General features: G+C 45.8%; 1 protein-coding gene across 1 annotated transcript in view; it reads left to right on the forward strand.

The window, feature by feature from the left end:
* The window catches only part of ZNF366 (zinc finger protein 366), a 63,084-nt gene that overhangs the window by 8,456 nt on the left and 30,112 nt on the right, over positions 1-24,516 (forward strand). The gene's annotated exons all lie outside the window — the stretch shown is intronic.

A 24,516-nucleotide genomic window follows, 5' to 3' on the forward strand; every position in this document is an offset into this window, starting at 1 on the left:
TACCCAGAAGCCTTAACATTCATTATACATTCATTACATTAAAATAAAAGCTTCTATCAGGCCAAAACTCAATAAACAAGATCAAAAGACAGACAAAAAACTGAGAGAAATGTAAGTAGTGTGGATCACAAAAAAGTATCAGAAAATGGGCAAATGACATGAAACCCATTTCTCATAAAATGAAATATAGTTGGCTCTTAAACGTGGAAAAAGATACTGATCCTACTTCATAATAAAAAATGCAAATTGGAACTCTTAGATAGCATTTTTTACTTACATGATGAAACAAAAGATGAAACATTTGTTAGCATATTTGTTTCTGGGGATCTGGAGAGTACTGTTATACACTGCTGTGTAGTAGTGAATTAATAAAACTTTAGAGAGTGTTTTGTGAATGTCTATCAAAATGTAAAATTGACTCCTCTTGGAATTTATCCTACAAATATACTTATAAGATGCTAAAAGATATACCTACAATGCAATATATTTGCCACAGCACTATTTGAAACAGGAAAAAAAAACCAGAGTAGAAATAGCATAATTGTCCATCAATAAGGGATAGGTTAAATCAAGTACAGTAAGTCTATACAATGGAATATTAGGCAGCCCTGAGAAAGAAGTGAAGGAATAGACTAGAATCCAGGAATGGACTGGAGGTAGACGCTTAACCGATTTTGACAAAGGTTCTCAGGTAATGCAATGAGGGAAGGAAAGTCCTTGAAACAAATGGCATTGGAACAATTGAATATCTATATGCAAAAGGAAAAATGAACTTAGGCTCTTACTTCACACCATGCATGTAAATTTACTTGGAGTACACATAGACTTAGATGTGAGAGTTAGAATTATAAAATTTCTAACATAGCAGAACATGTAGGAGAAACAGGAGACAATTTTTGTAATCTTGGGTTAGTCAGCAGTATCTTAGTTATGACGCAAAAGGCACAAGCAATAAGAGGAAAAATTGATAAATTGAACTTCATCAGAATTAAAAACTTCCACTCTTCAAGAAAGGACACCGTTATAAAAATGGAAAGACAAGCCACAAATGAGAAAATATTTGCAAAACAGACTTGATAAAAGAATTATTTCCAGAATATATAAAGAACTCTTAACAACTCAATAATAAGACAAACTACCCAATTAAAAACTGGGCAAAAATTTTATAGATACTTAATCAAAGAAGATAGACAAATGGCAAATAAGCACATGAAAGGATACACAATATCAACAGATTAGGAAAAGGCAAACTAAAACCATGATGAGATACCACTACACAACCGTTAAAACTACTAAAGTCAAAAAGACTGAAAATACCAATTGTTGGCGAGGATTTGGAGACACTGGCTGTAGCACATGGCTGGTGGGAATTTGGAAGGGTACTGCCACTTTGGAAAACAGGATGGCAGTTTCTTAGATAGTTAAATATATACTTACCGTGCAACCTGGTAACTCTACTTCTGACTTCTAAAAATGACATCAGATGCCCACATAAAGACTATACACAAATGTTCACGGCAGCGTTATTCCTAATAGCCCCAAACTGGAAATGATCAAAGGTTCATCAGTTGGTGAGTAAATAAACAGAAGATGGGGTGTGTGTGTATACACAATGGAATACTACTCAGCAATGAAAAGGAACTAGTGCTGTATGCAACAGTGTGAGTGAATCTCAGAAACACCATGCTGAGTGAAAGAAGCCAGATGAAATATTATTTAAGGATCCAGCTACACAGTAAATATTGGATGATTTCATTTATGTGAAATTTTGAAAAGCGCGAAGCTATAGAGACAGCAAGTAGATTAGCAGTTGCCTGCAGCTGGAGGCGGAAGCTTGGAGTGACCGCAAATGAGCATAATGGACCTTTTTTGGGAGTGGTGAAATTATTCCAAAATTGGCTTTTGGAATTGCACAACTGTATAAATTTTCTGAAACCCATCACACTGACACTTAAAAATGCATGAATTTTATATTAGGTAAGGTGCATCTCAATAAAGCTGGTAAAAACGGGGGGAAAAAAATGAGGCAGTTCTGTATGTTCTGATAATGGAGCAATCTCCAACCTGCATTGTTAAGTAAAACCAGCAAGGTTCTGCCAGTGTCTAGAATGTTATCATTTTTGTATAAAAGACACACACACACACACACGCGGAGTGCATATTTTTGATATGCATCAAATGCCTCTACAAGATACAATAGACCCTCTAATAGAATTTGCCTTCGGCAGGTGAGTGGGGTGGCTGGCGTGGGGGAAAGCGGTGTAAGGGAAAAATTTCACTGTCTATCCTTCTGTACTCAATCAGAAATAATAAGAGGAGCGAGGGAGAGGGAGAGAGAGAGAGAGGAGGTTCGAATCCCACACCAGTTCTGTGATCGTGGGCAACCGTCTGAACCGCTGTTTCCTCACATGTGAAATGAAGGGCTTGGACCAGTTGATCTCTAAGGATGCTTCTGAGTTTAAGTTCTGTGTTCTGAGAATTTCTTTAAGGATGATCATATCACACCTATCTATATTCCTCTTGTCATTTCCCTGCCAGCATGTCACCAATTGCCACATATAAAGCCACAACCAAAAGCTTTGTCCTTTCTCACTCAGTTGCCTGTCAGATTATTGGGTCCCCGTCCTTTTGGAAACATGTAAAATATGGGTATCGACCGGGGTGAGGAGGCCGCCCAGGAAGCCAGTGTATGTGTGGGGTGAGTGCAAAATGGTACTGAGGCCAGGTTACAACCATGTCCTAGGGGCAGCAGCTAGAGGTCAGGTCCAGCCCTGTTGCTTGCCAGTGGTGTGACCACAGGAGGTCTTCACTTGAGTGACAGGTATAAAGTAGCACCACCCCCTTGTGGTTTCTTGTGACCATTAAGAGTGATATTTCATGTAAGTGCTTAGCACAGTGCCAACCTCATAGTCAGTTTCAATAAAAGTTAGCCCTTTTCATTATTAATCTGAACTCGCCCTGTTCATAGGACCTGGAGCTTTCCTGAGGGGGGAGAAAGAGGTATCGGAGTTATCAAGCTGTGTGCTCAGCACCATGAACTGAGGGTGCTGGGGGATGGGGTTTGTGTTTTCAATCCAACATCCCAAAGGGAGAGACTGGAGTAATTGCTGCTGCTCTCAAGCCAGTCTTATTGAGGGAAGCCTCTTCCAAGGTTCCATCCCCTGGAGTCAGTTATATCCTGAAAATGTGATGAATGCAGGCTGTGAAGTTGCAAGATTGTGACATTATGCGGGGGGTTGAGTTAGTTAAGCTAAACAGCAAGTTTCAGTTTGCCTGATAAATGTGCCTTAAATTACACCTGGATCAAAATATCATTAAATATTAACATCAGGGCCACTGTATAACCTCCTCTCCATGGTAGTCATTCAATAAATTGAGTTGCAGCTTCAAACCAAACGCAACCCAACCCAACCCCAAATCTTCCATCACCGTGATGTGCACCGGCCCATTTCCCCAACTTCAGTCTCAGTGCAGCGCAGTGAGGGGCATGTCTGAGCGGGGGCAGCCCGTGGGTCCCTGTGACAGCTTATAAAGAACTGACTTCCCATGTGTGTATGTAAGGCGAGAGGGAACCCCTTGTGCACTCACTCCCTGCCTTGTGCATTACCAGATCACATTCTAGAAGAAGAACGTTCTGCTTACTAATTCTCTCCTGTGTGTCTGGTCTCCTAACTACACTGGAGCCATATTTGTCAGGGACTGTGTTTTTAACCATTTTTGTACTCCTTAGGACTAGAGCCCTCTAAATTCTTGCTGGCCTCATGTTAATTCTCTCGGAGATCCTTTGAAAAAGCTATTATCCTCACTTCAGAGCTGAGGAAACTGAGGCTCAGAGAAGGAAACTATTCGTCTAAAATTACAAAGCTTTGTGGATCTCAGGGTCTGTGGAGTCATTTCGAGGGGTTGGGGAGTCCGTACTGAGATGTCATGTGCCTAATATTTGCAAACTGACTAAGTCATGTTTTGAAACTATATGTACCTCTGCTTTTCAAATCTGGTTATACTGTGGGCATTAAAAATATATAAATTAATTTAAAGATGTTACTGAATTCAAAACAGCTTTTGGTTATTTTGTATTTTTCCTAACCCACTGAAGATTTGCAAAATGGGTTTAGTTTTTCAGTTTACAAAGGGCGTCCTCATGCTGAGAAGCCTGGACACACTGCAGGAGAGCAAAGCTGGGTTCCGCTGATCAATTGTGGAGAGCTGCTTGGAATAGTCTGGGTCTTCCGGTGGCAATGAGCTGTTCCATTCTTGAACTGCTGCCTGTAGTCTGTGTATTTGATAGACGTCTAGAAAGTGTCTGGAAGCGTCCATCATTACTGTTTAATGTCTTCCTTCATCTAACAACTATCTCCAAAAAAGCTCCTGGTTCCTTCCTTTATCCATGTGACCTTGGGCAATTGCTTAACCTGTTTGTGTCCTAGTTTCCTCATTGGCAAAGTGAGGGAAAGACTAGCCCTGCCTCATAGGACGTTGTGATGGTCACGTGAGTCAGTGCAGGTGGTGTCTTTGACACACTCCTGTCACATAGGAAGCACTCAGCACAGGCTGTGGTGTTAGGCACCACATGCCACTGCTTTTTTTTTGAGGAAGATCAGCCCTGAACTAACATCTGCCACCAATCCTGCTCTTTTTGCTGAGGAAGAGTGGCCCTGAGCTAACATCCATGCCCATCTTCCTCCACTCTATATGTGGGACACCTACCACAGCACAGACTGCCAAGCAGTGCCATGTCTGCACCTGGGACCCAAACCGGCGAACCCCAGGCCGTCGAAGCGGAACACGCGAACCCAACCACTGTGCCACCAGGCCGGCCCCCACATGCCACTGCTTTTGACACACATTTGGAACTTGATAGACATTTTTGTAGTGAATTAATGAATAAAGGGAAATGTGAAATAGGAGGTGACATGGCATAACCATTAATTCACTGGAAACTTCCGGAAGGTTCAACTGGACCTTATTCACTTTAGCGTCCATAGCACCAGCACAGAGCCTCGCCCACATGGGACAGCCAAGGAGCAGCAGCCGCTGGGACTGTTCCTGGCTGGTCTTGGGAAAAGCAGCCGAGGGCAAGTCGAGATACACAATTCCTCCCCTCCGATTCCTTAGTCACAGGCAGGCAGGGGGACAGCAGCTTTGTGCAGATGCTGCATTTGAGCGGACTTGCTTTAGTGAGCTCAGGCTCCAGAGAGGATGATGTTTCTCCATCTTCTGGTCCAGCAGTCTATCGGCTTTCTGTGTTAGATGCGTGAAGACTTGCGTCTAAGCAATCAGGTGGCAGGAGTTTGGGCATGGACCTGAAGTGAAGCAGAGGCTTGATTCCTCATTGAGAAGTGTAAGAGGAAACAAGACCAGCAGACCATCCAGGGAGAGGAGAGAAGCAACGCTTTCTTGCCACAAACCAAAATGCTGAGGACCACAGTTAGGAGAGGGTCAGAGGAAGTCAGACTGAACTTTCGTAGCAGGCTCAGCTTTTATCCAGCTTCAAATTTCACTTCCAGATCATCCCATGCAGAGTTATTTAGCTTAAAACGTACCCAACCTTTGAGCCTAAAAGAAACAGTCTTTCATTTTTTTAGTGTTTGCAAAGTGAGGGGTTGAAGGTAGGAGAAAAGAACCTGTTTCTGGACTTGGAAGGATGAGCTGCCCTGAGTTTCAGTGTTGGCTGACAGCACTGTTTTTTTAACCAAGGTCTCAAGCAGACGGGCCAATGCAGAGATAATCAGCTTCTCAGGATCGGCTGCTTTTTCCAAGACCAGCCAGTAACAGTCCCAGCGGCTGCTGCTGCTTGGCTGTCCCATGTGGGCGAGGCTCTGTGCTGGTGCTATGGACGCTAAAGTGAATAGGATCCAGTTGAGCCTTCCGGAAGTTTCCAGTGAATTAATGGTTATACCATGTCACCTCCATCCATTGGCCCTCTTTCTGCCCACTGGGGTCACATGAAACAAACCCAGTCCTTCTAATGTCAGCTCTTTGAAGCATTTAGACACAAGCTCTCAAGGCCACAGGTCTCCCTTACACCTCCTCCAGAACAGGCCAGGTCCTCCCGCCGTCTCAGTAGGTTCTGGTTTCATCTCCTCACCAGCAGGCTTCTGCTTCCTCTCTGGTCTGTCCCCATCCATCAGGTTGGACCCAGAATGTCCCCTCTCTGCCCATCCCAGTTGTTTGGCTGGTGCACATTAGAGCTGGGCTATCAGAGGCCCCTTTCCAGGATTCTCCCTCTGAAGGTGCAGATGAAGGGGCCTGAGTGACAACAAAGAGCTGGCGGTGAGAATTCTCGATTTGCCTTGTTGTTTTCCTTGCTCCCAGCCCTAATGTCCAGTCTTCCTCCTTCCTCTTTACAACTTCACAACCAGGAGGATATCTTCTTACCAGTGCTGTTAGGAAGCCCAAATACTAGTAGAGTTACTATTATTAAATGCTTTTTTTTTTTTTTGGTATCAGCTGCTTATATTTTTTATTTTATTGAAATCACATAATAGCCCCATGAAGTGGGTTATTACTTTTTTTATCACCATTTTCCATATGAGGAAGCTGAGGCTCAGAGATTAAGTAACTTGTCACAGTTGGTAAGTGGGAGGCCTAGACTTCAAACTCTGGGCTGCCTACCTTCCCAGCTCCCGCTCCCGCTCACGCATCACTCGGCTTCCACGTGCTGTCGCTCCCCTGAACGTTCCTAGTGCTCTGCCGGCCATGCTGGGGCCCATGACTGCTCGTTTCTCTTTCTCTTAGCCTCCTCCCCCTTCCCCCAAGGAATCACGCTCAACCTGAAAACGAGAAAGGGGCCTCTGAGCTGCCAAAAGTATGTGCCAGACCCTGGAGGTGGTCACACAGCATGAATTCTGACGTGTTCTAAGCCCCTTCCCTGGGGCAGTGGTCAGGTCTAAAGCGCCCCTGCTAATATCTCCTAGGCAGATGGGTTGACCATCAGGGGATGTATAGGGGTTCCTTCTAACCAATCCTCACCCCTTATAGCTTCCTCCTCTTTCTTCAAATAATTCTATTCACTCCTCAAGCCATCCAATTAAAATCAGTGTCTGTTGAGAGCTCCACAGCATCTCAGACCTGGTCCTGCCCCTTTGGACCTCCAGGTCCACAGGTTAGGGCAAAATGTAGACAGCAAGTGCCATCTCAGGGAGAGGAAGGGGGTCTCAGGGTGGGCTTCTCCTTGGCGCCTTCCATCCTCACTGGGGTTCCTTTGAGAGCTCTCTATTGTATCATCTTCAGCAGCCATCACACTCAGTTCAGGAGTTCTCTACTGGGGGCAGTCCAGTCGCCCATGGAGGCATTTGGAAACAGGGAGGGTGCCTTCTGGTTATCAGAATGACTAGGGGGCACTATTAGCATCTAGTGGTTGGGGGTGGGCAGAGATATTAAAGTTCTGCAATGAACGCACACAAAATAGCAGTAGCGCCCACTACTCTTGAGAAGGATGGGGCCATGACTGTCTTCTCACCATTGTCCCTCCAAGCCCAGCACAGTACCTGTCCCTCCATAGATGCTTAATACAAATCTTTTGAATGAATGCTTCTCTTTGTCGCCTTTCCCATTTCTCTGCAAGTCTCTTCTCCCACTGGAGGTTCTGAAAGAGAGCTGTCCTGCTCGCTTCTAATTTCTGGAAGTGACTTCCAAGGTGGAGGCCTTAAACAGCACTGTCTCATCTATGTTCTCCTCCTATTTCCTTCCCCTCCTCTCAAAATTTTCAACCATTTGGAGACTCACAGCCCTAATGAATGCCATTTAAATTGATCGATTATGATTTACTCTTTGAATAAAGCTCAAAGACATGGCCTTGTAGAATAATCTCAGGTAGGAATTTTTTTTCCTGCAAAGTGGATTTATACATCCTAAGAAGGGATTAGCTTGATGACCTAGTGGAATGAGTTGTTAAGTGATTAAGTGATTTGGCCAAACCAGCAGCAGTGGCCCTGCTGGGTTCCCCTCCGAGGCCCATGGAGCTCCAGCCTGGATCCAGTGGAGGAGGGGCAAGGCGTCTTAGGGAGCCAGTGAGGAAAAAGCTAAAAGCTCGAGGTCCGACCATCTTCATCATTCTCGCTGCAATGTCAGGAAAGCTGGCACTAAGTAGGTCAAGGACTCCACCTCCCTCCAGGACAGATGACCTGTTAAAGGACAGTCCGAACTGGATCCTCAGGAGACGTCTGTACCCTGACCCCAGCTCCATGAGAGCAGCATTAGGCTGGAGGGCGGAGAGTTCTCTGTGGTTGGAAATTTTCAAAGTTTATTGGTTCTACTTTCTGGCTGATTTCCTTGATAAGACCCTTGGCTCCTTTCTCTTTTGTAAATTGGAGAGAGAAGATTCTCTTCCCTTCATGGGAATTCCCAACTCTGCTCTGCTCAGGGGCTCTCTCACTTTTTTAACGGGTATTAGGAAACATTTTAAGTCTTGAAGTTCATTTTCCTTCTTCTGGTACTGAAAACAACTCTCTGAAGAGTAGCATCGCTCAGGGCTGGTAAGGAAGGGCCAGGGAGGAGCGCAGAGCGGAGAGCTTGGTGGGGGAGGAAGAACCAGCACGCACAGCCCCCGCTGTGGGCCGGGCAGTTGCCTACGCGGCCTCTCCTTCTAATCATTCTCCAGATCCATGAAGTAGTGTATCCATCAGGCCGGACTAGGTTTGGCTTTAATAATGAACAACCTCCAAATTGCCAAGGATTGAAAAATTAAACAAGAAAGAAAGAAAACAAGGGTTTGTGTCTCCCCTCCATTGCATATCCATTACATGGATCAACTGTACCTTTGACCTAGGTCATCTCGACTTTGGGCCCCAGGCTGACCCAACAGCTATTATCGGAAATGTCTCAGGTTGCTATGGCAAAGGGAAAGAAAATTATGTGGAATCATGGATGACTTCTCAAAGATTCCACAAGGAAATGACACATGTCACTTGTACTCCCCTTCTGTTGACCAAAGCAAGTCTCATGGCCGTGCCTCCATATAAAGGGAACAGGGACATGCAATCCACCTGTGTCCCCAGGAGGGCTAGAAATATTGATGAACACTGTGATTACAGCTGAGAAAACAGGCTGAGGACAGTCAGCAGGTGGGGAGCCAGGATGCAACGCCAGGCCCTCTGACTCCCTCTCCTGAGCTCCTTGCACTCCTATCGCGGCTGCGTTCTACAAGCAGGCTACACGCTCGCATCCTTTCTCCAAAGGCCACGCTGGCTAAAGTGTCTCAGGGCTCAAGGCGGTCTGCCCTCGTCCCCGGGGGTGGGCGGGTGACAGCCAGAACAAGGGTACCACACTCAGCCTTTATTTTATTTTACTCTTCTCTGTTCTCTTTAAAGGTCTTCAGCACATTCAGTGTAAAATCATCATGTACTAGAAATTTCCTCTTTCCAGGTTTTCTTTTTAATCGTAGTCTCAAGTGCCAGAGGTCTCCTTGCTTATTGCTTATATTTACTAAACATTGACAGAAGGGCCACTCTTTCTTCGCTTGGAAAGGCTGCTGCCTGGTGGACATTCAAGGTCCAGGGGAAAGGATGCCCCAGATTCCCTCCATTAATTCCAAGATGGTCTCACCAAAAAAAAAAAAAAAAAAAAAAATCCTTGCTCAAAGGAAAACTAAAGTAGCAAGACTGATTCTCCTAGCCCTTAGAAAACCAATCCCAATGCCTCATCTCCCTGGAGCCCAGAGGAAATGCTGTGTTATGTCAGTTCTTCTCAGACTTGTGCAGTCCAAGTACCCCTAATGGGAGAGAAAAATCTGGAAAGGAAATCTTAAGTGGTCTGCCACAGGTGGAATTTCAGACTTTAACCTGTCCTGATTTTTTGCATTCTGTCCCATAATATATCCATATTTATTTTCATTTAAAATGTTTTAAATTACTCACTACTACATAAAATTGGTAGTCCAGGAAGAAACACTGACTCAGTCCATGGTGTTCTCCCCACCCAGGAACTTGACCTCAAGCTTTCCCCATCCATCAGCAACAAATGCTTATCACCTGAAGTGCGTCCCAGAGGGACAGAGATAAGAGTTACCCTCAGGTTCCCCCTGGCAGCTGGAGTACCCCAGAAAGCAGGAGAGGATAAAGGCGAGGACTGGAGGGGGGAGGAGAGAGAAGAGGACTGCGAAGTGGTGTGAGAGACAAGGAGGGGCCAGGATAGCCAAGGGAGCCAGTCACACATGTGGCCTGAAAAGCACACAGACAGAACGCAGAACTTCTGCAATTTACGGACGAAGACAGCTGGGAAAGAACTACATTTTTAATTATTATTTTATTGAAGTCATAATAGTTTATAACATTGTGACATTTCAGTGGTACATTATTATTTGTCAGTCATCATATAAATGTGCCCCTTTACCCCTTGTGCCCACCCCTCAACCCCCTTCCCCACTGGTAACTGCTAATCTGAAGAACTATATTTTTTATTGGTCACATTTTCCTTATCTGTTAAAAAAGACAAAGTCCTTTGTCTGAAGCAGAGCTAGTTATTGCCTTAGGTAAATTGTTTATCTGTGCTGCCTTTCCAGCCATAAAGCGTGGACACATGCACTGCCCGGCCTAACAGAGTGGAAAGTTTGCAAAACTCTTTGAAGGCAGACAGTACAATTTAAGTATTATGCATGACTAAATAAAATGCCTGTTTAGGAAGGGAACTCTCCATTAACACTGTCTGCGCCTTAACTAGTAGTCAACACCTGGTAGAGCTGGTTGTCAACAATTTTATGACATAAGGGACCCAGGCATGGATCACTTAAAGTGGAAAATAAAAGAACAAAGAAACGAGCCCAGCAGCAACAAATGGCATGCACCGTTAAGGCATTGGCTTGGTTCAGAGAGAGGTTCCTGAGCTAAAGGAGGCCTCATTTACTGGAATGGAAAAATAGAGGGCCAGGAAATTGCTCAGAGGGCCCCTCTCTTTTCCTGTGCACATGGAGATGCACTATGTGTTGGCTACTGTTTTGGACCAGAATCTCTGTTTTAGAAATAGCATGAGTTGTGTCCTTGGGAAGGGAGAGGGTTGTGTGGTATGTTTGTGTGTGGTGGGGTGTGGGGTGCGGGGATGTTGGCAGGAGCCACGTAGGTGCTCTCTGAAACCAAACTGCTTCCTCGGGCCCCCCAGACGCTTACCAGGACCGAGCCAGGAGATTGGGCAGCTGCTCTGGGCTTAGGGAGTGCCCGGGTCTCCAGTCACAACCCTGAAGTGTGTCGGCTGACAACATGGGCCAGCTCTGCACAATCACGCGGGTGGCTGCTCAAGCCCGCCTGTTTCGTAGCTGCACAGGCTGAGCCTTAGTCTTTCATCCAATGAACACTTGTCAAGCAACAAGCTCCTGGCAGACACTGTTTTAGGCACTGGGGATAAGTCAGGGAACAGAAGACAAACACCCTGTGCTCATGGGGCTGGCCTTCTGGTAGAGGGAGATGGACAGTGAATACCATAAATCAGCTGTATATTATGTAAGAAGGTGTGAGGACACACAAAGCAGGGAAGGAGAGAGAATGGGGGCACTGGGGCAGCGTTAGGGTGGCCACACTTAAAAGGGGACAGTGAACGAAAACTTGAAGGCAGCAAAAGAGAGGCCATGTTGGTGTCTGAGGAAGAGCTACCCAGGTGGGAAGAGCAGCAGGTGCAAAGACCCTGAGGTGGGAGAAGGCCTGGGCAAGCAGAGGCCAGGGGGGCTGGAGCGGAGGAAGCAAGGGAGAGCATGTGGGTGTGAGAGCAGAGGGTAACTAATCCTGGGGAGCCTGTGGGCCCTAGGGTGTGCTTGGCTTTTACTCTGGAATAGAAGATGACTAGAGAGTTTTAGGCCACAGAATTTGCTGGTCCTTCCACTGGGGTCTCAGGTGGTCTGTCCGGAGCACGTTGGTGAGCTGGGAAGGAATGGTCATGAGGGGGCTCCCTCTCACTCAAGAGCAGTGAGGAAGAAGAGGCAGGATTCTCGATGGTACCCACCTCGCCTTCCTCCTGTGAACTGATGGCCCGCGGTGTGCCAGGCAGTGTGCAAGGACACACAGTGGCGGTGAACCGAGGGGCTCGCGGCCCTCCTGCAGCAGACAGTCTGCGGAGTCAGACCTTCAGTGAATAATCACACACAGAATGTAAAATGACCGCTCTGATGTGCGCTGAGCGCCGAAACTGGTGTGTCTGCCCTGGGCAGGTGGTCAGGAGGAAGGGACGCTTGAGCTGGGAGCTGAATAAATATGTGTCAACCAGACAGGGGAATTGGAGGGCGACAGTGATCCTGGCAATGGGAAGGGCGTGTTCCGAGGCGATGTTCAGAGGTTCTGAAGGAGAGGCCATGGTGTGGATGAGGAACTGAGAGGAGGCCAACATGAGTAAAACGCAGACCGCTGGGGGAGCACGGGCGAGAGGCAGCCGGAAGAAGGACAGGGGTCGGACTATGTGGGGCTTGCAGGCCATGCTCAGATTTTGAACTTCATCCTGAAGTTAGCGGGAGGCTACTGGAGGCCTTCACATGGGCGAATGACATGGTCGTACATGCTTGTTGAGAAGCCCACTACGGCTGCTTCATGGAGAAGGGACCACAGGAGCGGAGAAGGAGTGATGCGGCCGAGCGCTTAGGGAACAAATGCAGCAGCTCAGGTGAGAGGGGGCGGGGGGTGGACCAGGGAGCTGGTGGTGGAGATCACAAGGAGGATAAATGTAGAGGTCTGAGCGCTCTTTAGAAAGGGTTTGGATTGACAGTGAGGGTTGATGGAGAGGTAGAGTTCAAAAGTAATTCCTAGGGCTTTGTTTAAAATGCTCGTACAAGTGGATGTTAACTCTCCTACTTGCAGAACTCATCTGCTTAGATTAGACCAAGCCACAGGGGAAGTTTGAAAATTTATTTTTCTGCAAATCTTTAAAAATAAGGTTTACTGTAGGATGGTTTAGCTAGTGTCCAGCCTTACCGAGAAGAGAGGCGTGGGATAGATGCCCTCCCAGCGCTCTCCAGCTCCCCGGCCAGGCTGTATAATTGAGGAATCCTGCATTGAAAGCACCATGTCTAAACCGGCATTGTCCAATAGAAATATAATATAATACAGGCCACAGATGTGATTTTATATTTTCTAGTAGCTATGGTAAAAAACTAAAAAAGAAGCAGGTGAAATTAATTTGAATTAATCTATTTTACTTAACCCAATAAATAAAAATATTATTTAAATGTCATAAACAGAATAATTGTTAATAAAGTATTCTAAGGGTTTTTTGAAACTAAATTTTTGAAATCTAGAGTGCTTTTCACACGTACACCATGTCTCAGTTCAGACTGGCCCAATTTCATGCGCTCAAGAGCTGCAAGTGGCTGGTGAATACTGACCTGGAGAGCAGGGCTCTAAACGCCCAGAGCAGCCGCACAGGTCTGAGTCCACGTCTGAAGCACTGGACGTATAGGTCCCTCTGTGGCAGTTTAAAAGATAAGCAGTATCTTAAATACAGCCTCTTAAACTTCAAAATTGAGCTCTTTGTCATTAATTAGCTGTGTGGATTCCGGGAAGTCGGTTCTCTCCTCCGTGCCTCAGCTTACAAAAAGGAAGTGTGCTGGGGCTGGAAGTGTGGACAGCCTCTGCAGTCTGAGCAGCCACCGAGTCCAGGTTAAGGAAGCTCAGATAGTTTTCTCTTCTCTTTATCTTCATTATCAGAACGAGATTTTTCCTTCCAACCTTCTAGACTTTTCTATGAAATCTGAAAGGTGGAAAATTGGCTAGTTCAACAGTAAACTGACAAAATTCCAGCCATGGTTTTCATTCCAAGGCAAAAACGTTGGATTTTCTAGGGAATTTTGAACACTGACTGGATATTTAATGATTAAGGCATATATTACACTATTACATATAGTATTGTTGCTATGTTTTAAGAAAAAATCCTTGTGGTTAAGAGAGACATCCAGAAATTATAGATGAAATAATATGCTGTCGTGGGCCTACTTGGAAGTCTTCCTAACTGGGAGGAAAGGGAGTGGGTGGGTACAGATGAAGTAAGATTGGTCATAATCAAAACTTGGGGTGAGACATGAGGATTCATTGTATCATTCTCTCTACTTTCATAGTTTGAACTTTTCTAGAATAAAAAGTTTCTTAAAAAGGTAGATTTCCAAACTTTCTTAGGTTCTACGACAGGCAGGTTTTTCAAACGTTCCCCTTAAATCCCGGGTATGCTTCGTGGTACAGATGAAAAAGCCACCTGCGCATGGAGAGCACATGATTCTCGTTTGATGCTGCCATGGAACAAAGCCCTGGGCGCAAAGTTCCATCGTAATTTGAATCTCTGGTGACTTGAGAGGTGACGCGGCTTTGCCCTCTTGCGCTACTCCTTGGTTCAGATTTAGGATCAATATTTACCAGAAGAAGACTGTGCCCTCTGCGGCAGGGAGAATCCCACACTCTGCACGAGCCCCCCCAGGGGCCGAGGGAGCATGGTGACGGGTCATACAGACGAAGCACCTTGCAAACCAGAATGATGCAGGCGCTCGGCCCATACACACAGAAGCTCCTTCTTCCTCTCAGCACAGAGGCTACAGGCGACAAAGACAGGCGGGAGCAGAGGAAGGGACTCAGAGGGGATGTGATCTCAAAAGCTAGGGACCTACCAGGGGGCCATATGAGCATAGGTTGCCTGTCGCCCTGGGTTGCCCAGGCATTCTCTAAACTTCTGGTGTAATGCTCTCCCTAAATGCAGCACGAGATTTCTGGCCACCTCCTGTCCACCTGCCCTTTCAAACATCATGACGGGGGACGAGGAGGCTGGGGGCAAGTTCCTGCCCAAGGCACTGTGAGGAGATGAATAGTAAACTGAGGACACAGGGCCACTGTGCAGGCCCGATTCCTTCAGGCGCCCTTGCCTGACAAGCTCAGATCTTCGAGCTTCCACACCTCTGGGTGCCTGACCTCTCACGAAAAATTGCAGAGCATGTGCTCATTTCCGCTCCCAAAGGAAGATAGTGCTAATGTCTACAGCAGACAGTGTCTCCAAAGAAAGAGAACAGGACTCAGTCTGAGAATGTTTTCCTTTTGCATTTCCAACAGCCAGAGGAATACTGAGTTTAGGGCACCAACATATGGCACCAATGTTAATTTTAAGGAAAATCTGGCACACTCAACATGCTAACCATGCTACTTTCTACACACGTGACACGTGGCAATACCGTGCCAGATTTTCTTAAATGTCAGGCATTTTAAGAAATGGGTTCTCCAAATTTAAAATTGCACACACACAAAATAAATGGAAATGCTGCTGAGATGTTTCTAAATAAAATAAAATTTGACCCCCGGGGGAAAGCGAGGCAACAGCTGACCAGAGGCTATGGTGAACCTTTGGTTGACCATGAAACATCAGCAGAACACTGTTTTAGCTTCTAGGCAGGATACTGTAATCCCATAGTGCATTAATTAAAGGAGAATCTGCAAAGAATATCCAATTCTTTGGGGTGGAAGGAGCCGTGACAGTTTTCCTTGAGGATTCCTCCTGTGTGTTGATAGAACTTACCTATGCTACCTAAGTCACATGAGCAGGTGAGAATTATCCAGTGGGTACAATGCCCCCATGTCTCGGCATACCCCAGCATTCAGCCGTCCTCCAGGTCAGAACAGGCTGGTAGCAAACACGTTGAGCCTGGAGCCCTAGACTTGTTCTTACTAAGTTTCCCTTGACCGCTTCAGTTTATCAAGTTCATCCCAAGTTCAGACCTGACTCACTCAACTCCACTGGCTCACTGTCATCCACAGGCTCTTGGGGGGGGGGGGCTCTTTTCTAGGTCATCACAGATAAAGTGCTCATTTCAAGATTGCTCTGTCTCTGCTTATGAGTCTGAGTCCAGATTTCCAGTGATTTGCAAAACCCTGTGACACGGAGCGATCGAATGGGATACTTCCTGCTGGATTGATAAAACAGTGCAGGAGGAGGAAGAAATTGGGAATGACACAAAGCCTTACACGGCCCAGAGTCAAGGTCATCCAGTGGGCAGGTAACATATGAACTGAGTTTCTAGACGCCTGGGCTCTAGGAGTACAACTCTCAGATCCTCGCTGTTCCTCGGTCAGATGGAGACATGAATAAAACCCGAACAAGATGATGCCTGAGCTCCTCCCCAACGCTTGGAGCGTTCTACAATGAATTCTCTTCGTCTCGTGGGTTTTGGGTGGGGACTAAATGTAATAATGGGTATGAAAGTTTTTGAAAAAGTTGAGAATTATCTCAGTGTAAGTTACAACAAAATCAAAAAATAATTCTCTCAGTATTAAATTTTACAATGGTAATGAATTTGTATTATTTAAAGGTCATCAAAAATAAGTTGTGTAGAGTTGCTCACCTTAATCTAATTCTGGTGCCAATTCATTTTGTCTTTTAATCCATCTTGATGAATAGCCAGTTTATCTCAACTGCTTTCACGACTTTCTTCTGCTAACACGACACTGTGTGGGCTTTATGTGATGCCTGCCATTTGCCAGCAGCCTAGATGGCACCCAGATGGCTGAGTCACTTGTCAATTTTAGGGCGTCCACATATGGTGCTCATTCCTTCCTTGAATATCCCACACATTCTTTCTTCACGTGAGGTTCAGGAGACTTGAATTGGTCCGGGGCTCCTTTCCTCTAGAATAAAAACATACCAAGCAACATTCTTAAAGTGTGGTTGCTTGATTCTCCTTAAGAAGTTCTCAGGCAGGAGCATTCTCCACTGATGTTGAATTTCCCATTAATCCCTACAGAATAGCTGTTTACTCTGAAAACCCAAAGGTTTTAGAAATTATAGACAATTCCCTAAACGCTAGATTGAATTTGCTCATATTTTGTTATTATTAAATGGATCCAAGTGAGTTACCTCTCACCGGGTGAGATGCTCAGTCGAAAGGTGTTCTGTCATTTATTCACTCTATTATTTACTCATTCAAATTCGTTCTATCTTAAGTTACTCTCACTGTTTCTTCAATCAGCACAAATGAAGATGAAAACTTGAAGGGAGCATTTCCCAAGTGCCCCATTAAATGATGTTATCAAATGTGCCCTTCTTACAAGAAAGCCAGAGAAGGTTAATAATCTGACAGAACAAGCCTGTTGCTGGTAAGAGATTGGGGGGTGGGGGAGAGAGAAAGATTGAGATCGACCCAAACCAAGCCATTCCCAACCACTCAAAGTCAAAAGCTCCAAGAAACAGAAAATAGACCATGGGAAAGCCCTTAGAAGAACTCTTCTGCTAACCATTCCAAGGAAATATTCTTTGCCTGGAAACTTCTAGATTCAGTCTTGTAGTATTCATACTCGGAGCAGGCCTGTCAGGACCCTAACTGGCTCTTCCTCACCACCTCATCAATTTATCACACAATTCTTGTTCAGTTTAGATCCAGCTATCTCTGCATGCTTTTACACTGATTTGGAAAATGTCCTTCATGTTTGGTTCCGGTCTCTGCTCATGAACTGTCATTTGCATCAGTTGTCGAAAGTGGGTGATTTCTCCCCTTTGTGACTTTGTGTTGGGTGAGCCCCAGGCCTTGTGTGCCCCATTTCAGACCCTGTTGCAAAAGCAGAGTTTGTGAGGCTGCTTCCATCTTCTCCCTAAATATATGTATGTATTTCTTTCTCCCTTAGTACAAATTCCCAGCGTTGAAATCTTGCTTATATTGGTATATGTTGTTTTCATAAATTTTGAGTGGGAAATTCAGTCCAGTCCCTGTCCCCAGCGTCACTCTCTCCAGCCATCTAAACTGTCTCAGAGATGCAGGTTTACAGAGATTACACACACCGTGCACACATCCACGACTTGAACATGCCAGACGGGATCCTGGATGTTCTGTAAAACGTTGCCATTACCGGTGATTCCATGAGAGTTGGGTGTCTGGGGTTAGGTGAAACCAGCCAAAACAGGCTTTTAACATTTGTCTCTAGAGCGGTTTTTGGGCGTTGCCTTTGATGGGTTTTGCCCAACTTTCCACTCTAAGCAGTCACTTTTGTGATTGATTTGTAGAAGCTCTTAGATATCCGACGATACTATTTCTTTGTCATATGTTGCAAATATTTTTCCAGTTTGCCATTTCCTTTTTAATTTTTTGTGATTTTTGACATACAGGAATTTTTTTTTCCTTTATGTAATCAAGCTGTTCAACTTTTCTAAATTCTAACTTTTAGCCAAGGGTGTTGAAAGGTCACAGGTTTAAGGCAAAGGCACAGGAAAGCCCTCTCACCCACGGGCTGGAGCCTCGGGCTTTCAGTGAAGTGGGTGCCTTGTTCTCTCCCACATTGTCAAAACCTGGGCAGGGGCGGCTCTGGGAGGAAGGGCTGGCTTCACGCTCATCCAGAGGAGAAAGAGCCCGCTCTGAAACTAGAGGAAGAGAAGCAGGAGGAGTCTCTCGGGAGGAAGGCGGCGTGGGGAGGGATGGTGATGACACTTGTGTATGTGTTTATGAGAGTCATTATGTGACTAGAAATTGGATGACTATTCCGTAACCTTTTCCTGAGCTTTGGGCTGATTTCAGGGGAGTTTTGGGGGCCAATTCCTTCCCAGACTTGGGCGATCTGAATGATTCAGTGGACGGGAGCCCCTGGGCGCAGGGTACCCCTTTCAGTGGGCAGTGATGTGGTGAGGAGGTGGAAGGGCATGCCTCACCACAACTACAGCCAGTCCCTGACACATACCACCACTGCACATCTGCAGGGCGTTTCACTCCCTGCAAGGAGCTTTCATACCCTCCACCTTGTTGGATTCTCATAGCAACAATGTGAAGCAAGCAGGGTACACCAGGGTTTCCTATGCTCCTTTTGGCAGAGAAAAAGTACACAGAAATTCAACTTTAACTGACTTTCAAAACTCACTTAGCAGTTGAGTTATGAAGCAAGGTGAGCGCACAGTCCAGTAGAAAGGGCCTAACAGAAGCTGCACAGGCAAAGGAGTTGGGCACATCCAGGATGAAACGCCAGCTCAGCCACTTATGTGCTCTTTGACCTCAGCCAAGTAACTTCCCTTCTGAGCTTCTATTTCTCATCTATAAAATGGAATAATGGTGCCTGTCTTGTAGCTTTGATGCAGGGACTAAACCATATAATGATCCATTTTCTTTGATTCTTTGATCTTGGTGCTGTTGTGTGTTTTTGAGAGCCACCTTGAAACTTCCATGGAAGGAGTGCTATATAAAGACACTCTGAAGAAATGGGAGAGCATGCAGGGCCCCTGCACAGGGCCTGGCACAAAGCAGATACTGCAAGACCAAGTCCTCTTCCAACATGCCAGCCTACAAACTCCCGGAAGCTGAGATGCACTTGGAGCCTTTCCTCTGAAGGGTCCTCGTGTGGTTTATCATCCCACTCACCCAAAAGCCCTTTCCCATCATGACATTTGGAGTGTTGCTGGCATGGAGGAAGAAGGTTCATTAAAAACTCAATTATTTGCCGATAGGCCGTGGTACAAGACGGCTGGATAAGTGTTTGCAATAGCTCACGTGTGAATGTAAGAGATCTTGAAAGAGGGTTATTGAAATAAAACAGTCCATCAACAGGCTCGAGAGAGAGCTTAGCATCATGGCTAACAGCAGGAGTTAGCAAATCACACCCCAAGGCCAAATCCAGCCCACCACCTGTTTTTGTAAATAAAGTTTTATTGGAACACAGCCACTCCCATTTGTTTACATGATGAGTATGGCTGTTTTCATCACAACAGCAGGGTGAGTAGTTGTAACAGGGACTGTGGGGCTCACAAAACCAAAATATTTACTCTCTGGCCCTTTACAATCAAAGTTTGCCAACTCCTGGCTAAGAACAGCTGCTTCTAGGCTATGTGATCTTAGACCAATCATTTAGACTCATTGTGCCTCAAATTCCTTATCTATAAAATAGGAAGACAAATAATAGAGATTGAACTAGACAATCCATGTAATGGCCTTGCACATGGTGAGTCCTCAGTTAACGCCAGCTGTTGTATTACCGCTCATCCCATTGATTACAGAAAACCAGTGGGGGACAGATTACAGTGGGGTAAAACACTCATTCTGACCCAGAAACAAAACTCTGATTGTCCACCCCAGTTTCTAAGGTCCTCCCTGCAGGTACCAACAGCAGCTGAAACAGTCACTCTTTGCTGCCACGATCATGTTTTCTTAAGATCTGCCATTTCAATGCCATTACTCAGCCTCCAGGATGTTAAAAGCAAGCTCTACCTTCCCTCCACCCCTGACACAGACATTTGGATCAGTGTCATTGGACATTCTCCAGTAGTCTGTGTGCCCTATCTGGGAGAGGAGGAATTGAAGGAGGAGTTTGGTTGGAATTAAATGTCGAGAGTACCAGCTGCCTCTTTCTAAAAATATGAGCTAGATATTCCAAAAGGTGTGAACCATCAATCAAAGTACATGGGAAGATTTTACATTTAGTTGCTTATTGTTAGAAAATAAATAAATAAATAAATATATATATATATATATTTTTTTTTTTAAAGAAGACCAACTTTGACAATGGCATTGAAAGCCATTAAGGAAGCTGAAAAAACAGCAGCCCCACTGTGCATCCTAAATATAGCGGGAAATGCTTTCTCAATGTAAAGAAGAAGTCTTATCCTATAGCCCAATCAGCATATGGAGGTGATTTCCAAGAGAGAAGTGAAAAAAAAAAAAATCCCACAGCTCAACCTTTCAGAAGTATCATAGTCATGTAGCGAGAAAACCTTCTTGTACTCTCTTCCTCATTGTCAAGATTTGCACGTTAAAAGAGCCAAGAACCGCCATCCCTATGGAGAGCAAAATCTCCAGTCCAGCTTCTTACCAGATGGCTGGGCAGGTTCTTTGGGTGGGGTGGAGACCTGGGAGGAGGGAAAGGGGTGGGGAGGGTTCTCCAGTCTGAGACTCATATGCACACAAATGGTGCATTGCTGGTACCTCACCAGCCCCCAGTACAGCATGACTTGTCCAGGATGCTTCCCTTTGTGGATTACCTGGACCCCAAAATGGCCATTGCCATAGGCTGTCCTTCATCAGCTCAGCCTTGGCATGCAGGAGAGTCTCCTCCTCCCCCCGACACTCCATCACTAGTAGCCTGGGTGGGTGGTGGAAAGGCAGGGATGACTGCAAATCACAAGGCTTTTTCCATCAGGATCCCTCCGCTACCACCCCATGTCCGCTCCCCCTTCCATTCTTGTATAGACTCTGCCATTTATGGAGCACCTCCCTAAAGTAGTTCTTAACGTTGTGGGTGGTCATAAGAATCACTTACAGAGCTCTTAAAATACACCAGCACCTGGGCCCCACCCCCAGAGATCCTGATGTAATTTAGGTCTGAGAAGGGGTGTAGGCATTGCCTTTTTTTAGGCATGGGGCGTACTGTATATTTAAAACGTGCCAAATGATTCTAATGTGCCAACCTACTATGTGCCAGGCAGTCTTCTAGGTGGGTACAACAGTGAATAGTATAGGCAAGCCACCTTGTCTCATGGAGCTTGCGGTCTAGGGGGGCAAGACCGAGGACCTGTAAATGAATGGCCAAGATATTTTCTGATAGTGCTACCAGGAAATAAAACTCGGGGCTGTGAAGGAACGAGCTGGAGCATGAAGAGGTTTGTAATTTCAGGTCACCCAACTGCAGGTAGAGTGGTCAGGGCAGCATCGTGTGGGGTCCTACTTTGCTTCTTTGCTTGGAAGCTCTGTTAGCACACAGGGCTAGCGACAGGGCTGTGGACAGACGTCTGCTCCTTGGTCAGGACAGTTGGCGTCACTGTGAGCCCAGTTTCTAGGCTGAGGGACAGTGGGAGACATGGATGCGACAGCCGCTTCAGAGCGCACGCCTTATCCTCATGGGCTACTTCCAGAATGTGCCCGACCTCTTTCCCTTTCACCTACTGTTAGTGGGCCACCCCATTCTGAAGCGATGTCCTGTCATCAGCACCATTTAGTGAACCCAGGTTGCTGATCTGTAATAATGATAATACTAAAAGCAGATTGGACACACTTCCCATGTGTAGGCACTCTGCAAGACAGGCTAGCTCCCGCGACCCCCCGCTAAGGCAGGCGTTGTCAGCCACGTTTCACATGCGTGGAAACCAAGGCGGTGAACGGCGAAGAGACTCAGCATGTGGCTCACCTCTTCAGACCCTTTAGACTCCCGCCACCTCGGAGAATCTGTGGTCCTGTGATCTCCAGCTCGTTTCCACAACCAGGGGGCAGGCTCCCTGAGGAAAGGCATTGCATCATACACGTCTTTGCAGGAGAGTCCCTTCTCTCCCACTCCCCACGGGCCTTGCTTGCGGTGGCCCATAAATACACCAGAGATCAATCTGTGGGGGCAGCCTGGCCTCGTCGCTCGGGGAAGCTTCCGGGTCTGCAGGCCGCAGCGTTGCTGCTCGTAAGCTCAGACTCCATCCATCCCCTCGGGGCTGCCCGGTGGAGTCCTCCCCATGCAACACTGAGACGCCTCAGAGGACCCAAAACAGCTAAGACATTTGTAAATGGGTCCTGTGGGCATTCACCCCAAGGTCTGGCCCATGGAAAATCCAAAAGAAACTACTATTTTATGCTCCCTTTGCTTTTTGTTTTGCTAATTAAATTTTTTAAAACTGAGATTAAAACACCAAATAACAAAGTCACTGCAATTCCTAGACTAGGGATCATTATTCATAAGGAAGACTTGTGCTGATATCTTAAGGCATTAGGAGAACTGTATCTTTGAAGAGAATCTCCTTTATTTTTCAGCTTTATTGAGGTATAATTGACAAACAAAATTGTGAGACATTTAAAGTGTACAACGAGATGATTTGATACACATATACATTGTGAAAGGATTCCCTCATCTAGTTAATTAACACATCCATCACGCCACATATTTACACTTTTTTTTTTGATGAGAACATTTAAGTTCTACTCTCTTAGCAAATTTCAGTTATACAACACAGGGTTACAACTATAGTCACCATGTTCTACGTTAGATCCTCAGATCTTATTCATCTTAGAGCTGAAAGGTTGTACCTTTTACCAATGTCTCCCCATTTCCCTCACTCCCAACCCATGGTAACCACCATTCTACTCTGTTCTCTGAGTTCAGCTTTTTTAGATTCCACATGTAAGAGAGATCATAGAACGTTTGTCTTTTGCTGTCTGACTTATTTCACTTAGCGTAATGCCCTCTATTTTTTTTTTAAACAAAATTTCCATTCTTTCTTTTTTTTTTTTAAAGATTTTATTTTTTCCTTTTTCTCTCCAAAGCCCCCCGGTACATAGCTGTATATTCTTTGCTGTGGGTCCTTCTAGTTGTGGCATGTGGGACGCTGCCTCAGCGTGGTTTGATGAGCAGTGCCATGTCCGCCCCCAGGATTCAAACCAACGAAACACTGGGCCGCCTGCAGTGGAGCACGTGAACTTAACCACTCAGCCACGGGGGCAGCGCCCCTCTATTTTTTTTTTTTTTGAGGAAGATTAGCCCTCAGCTAACTACAGCCAGTCCTCCTCTTTTTTTTTTTTTTTTTCCGCCGGGAAGCCTGGCCCTGAGCTAACATCCATGCCCATCTTCCTTTACTTTATATGTGGGACGCCTACCACAGCATGGCGTGCCAGGTGGTGCCATGTCTGCACCCAGGATCCGAACTGGTGAACCCTGGGCCACCAAGAAGTGGAACGTGTGCAGATAACCACTGCACCACTGGGCCAGCCCCAAGCGTAACGCCCTCAAATCCATCCATGTTGTCACAAATGGCAGGATTTTCTTCTTTTTTAAGGCTGAATAATATTCCATTGTGTATATACTGCATTTCCTTTATCCGGCCACCCGCTGACCGAGACTTAGCATGTTTCCATCCCTTGGCTATTGTGAATAATGCTGCAATGAAAATGGGAGCAAAGATATCTCTTTGAGATAATAGTTTCAATTCCTTTGAATATGGACCCAGAAGTGGGATTTCTGGATCCTGTGGTAGTTCTATTTTTAATTTCTTGAGGAACCTCCATTCTGTTTTTCACAGTATCTGCACCCCTATTTTATTATTATATTACACGCACACACAAAGAATGTAGCAACACTTGTGAATGTGTGTGCATGTGTGTGTGTGTTTGAGGCAGGGAGGAAGAAAGCAAGGATGTGAATGAATTGATAGCTCACTGAAGACAAATTAATGTAAAAAACTGAGAAGTTACAACACTTTCATTCCGAATTTGGACACCTCCTCCCTGTGCCGATGTCCTTTTTGAGCTTCACAGTTGAAGTGACAAGGGAAGAACACAACACTGTCTAGGATATAAGCCTGTGATTATTTCAGTTTCTAGAAGAGTAATGAAACCCTCAGAGGTTTAATCAACCGTGGCGTGTTCCCCCTTTCCTCTCCTTTCTTCCTTTGCATCTGACAGAGGAGCGCTGTCATTCAAGGGGCCTTGCGCTGGGTCTGCCCGCTGCAGCCACCTGGCCCCAGCTCAGGGCAGGAGCCTGAGAGCAGATTTGTGGTCCCATGCCCAAGCCGAGCCTTTTAAGTGGCATTTGTGGTCCTTCTGAGACAGGGAGAAATGGTGCCAAAGAGTCCTAATCTCACATCCTCTGGATGCCGAAAACGTAGATTTAAGGGGCTGAGGTTGATCTCCAGTCC

This window comes from Equus quagga, chromosome 7 (assembly GCF_021613505.1).
Source record: "Equus quagga isolate Etosha38 chromosome 7, UCLA_HA_Equagga_1.0, whole genome shotgun sequence".
NCBI classification, from domain to species: Eukaryota; Metazoa; Chordata; class Mammalia; order Perissodactyla; family Equidae; genus Equus; species Equus quagga.